The sequence below is a fragment of the Nematolebias whitei genome, chromosome 9, assembly GCF_014905685.2.
Source record: "Nematolebias whitei isolate Nwh7 chromosome 9, NemWhi1, whole genome shotgun sequence".
NCBI lineage: Eukaryota > Metazoa > Chordata > Actinopteri > Cyprinodontiformes > Rivulidae > Nematolebias > Nematolebias whitei.
The window spans coordinates 24395464-24397172 of record NC_056506.1 but is presented as its reverse complement, the minus strand read 5'-3'; the positions used below and the strand labels follow the sequence as shown (position 1 = coordinate 24397172).

The 1709-nt window shown below is 35.0% G+C and overlaps 1 long non-coding RNA gene across 1 annotated transcript in view; it reads right to left on the bottom strand.

Moving 5' to 3' along the window:
- Nucleotides 1-1709, bottom strand: part of LOC119415008 — a 91822-nt gene that overhangs the window by 89832 nt on the left and 281 nt on the right. The gene's annotated exons all lie outside the window — the stretch shown is intronic.

Here is a 1709-nt window from a genome sequence, read left to right as displayed (position 1 = left end):
AGATAGATAGATAGATAGATAGATAGATAGATAGATAGATAGATAGATAGATAGATAGATAGATAGATAGATAGATAGACAAAATAATAATGATACTTAAACTGGATTTGGGACAAAGGATGTTTCCTTTAACTTCACATTTTCTTGTTCAACCTTTTAAATCAGTCACTGCAGATGAGTGATTTGTCAGTTTCTGTAAGATTTCTGCAACTGGAGCAGATATTTCTGTTTACTGGTTAAATTCCTCAGCTGTCTCACATTTTAAGGGTGAGTCCTACTCCATGTTTCAGCTCCGTTCATAGATCAGATCTCATAGAATAACACTTCTAAAGAGCAAATTTTGTTTTTAGCGTTTGTTTTGGGCCATTATCTCATCATAGGACTCGTGATCTTTAATTGAGACCAGACTTTTTGACAAATAGGAGCAGGTTTCGCTTCAGATGCTTCATATTTCAGTGTGCCCAGACCACACTCAAGCCAACCTGTGTCAGGTGCAGCCTACAACCAAGAACTAAAGAGAATCTTCTTGTGTTTGACAGCAGATCTAACGCTGGTTCTTAGAAACCTTCAGTTTTAAAAAAGAGCTCACGTAACTTACCTAAAGAGCCAAAAAAATACAACTAGCCAATCAGTGTTTGCTCTCCACAAACGCCTATTCTTCAGAAATGCCCACTTTTGGTCTGCAGAGAACCCCTTCTCGTAGAAACACATACTGCCATTTAAAAACTTTCTTCTTCAGAGACAGTGCTAAACCACATGAAAAACTACAGCCATTTCATGAAGATGTGACAGGAAGTGACAAAATAAGTTGCAGCTGAAATAGAAAAACAAGATCAGAGGGAAAAAAAAAGAAAACAGTTAGCTTTTAAAATTGTTATAGCTATTCCCAAACATAAGAGTGGTTTAAAAAAATAAAAAATAATGTCACGCATGTAAAATATGTTGCAATATTTTGTGTTATTTGCAATAAATTTAAAGTCAGCAAGCATTTTTGAAAAAACTCTATTTAAAAATTAATGCAGTTTCTGTTGTTTTGTTTTTTTTTTGTGTGTTTTTTTTTTTGTTTTTTGCTGTGATTATTAATTATTGTGATTATGTTAATGTGTGTGCACCTTTAGCAAAATATCTCATAAACCAACTGACAGATTTTTCTGAAACTCTCAGAAATGAATCATTAGCTGTTCACCTTCAACTCAATAACTTTCAGAGTCAACCTCATTAAAGATGGCTGCCACACCTAAGTGACATTAACAAAGACGATAATGACTAAACCTCAACCATCTTTACAGTTACTGAGCTCAAATGTGCTGTGGTTGTAGCTCATTCCTTACAAACGCTGGACTTATTGACAAAAATGTGTACGCAAATTAAATTATTTATAAAAATTTTTGCATTTGCATTGTCTTAACAGCTAAAATAGCAGCCCAACTTATTTAGAAGTTGGGGAATAAAAAGCACTTCTCTTTCATTTCCAATTGTAATTTCATGTTAATTACTAACCAATTACCACCAGAAACCCTTAAAGTGTCTCATGCCCAGTCATCAAATTAAATCCCAGTATGTGCTTAGTTTAAATGAGAGTGTGTGTTTGCTACAGAAAGTCAACTAAGGACGGAAGTGTTTGAAAGACAGGAAGTGTTTCATTATTAGGACCAGCACGTCACTGCACCGTTAGTGAGGTCATAATGAAAAGGGGGGGGGGGGGGGGG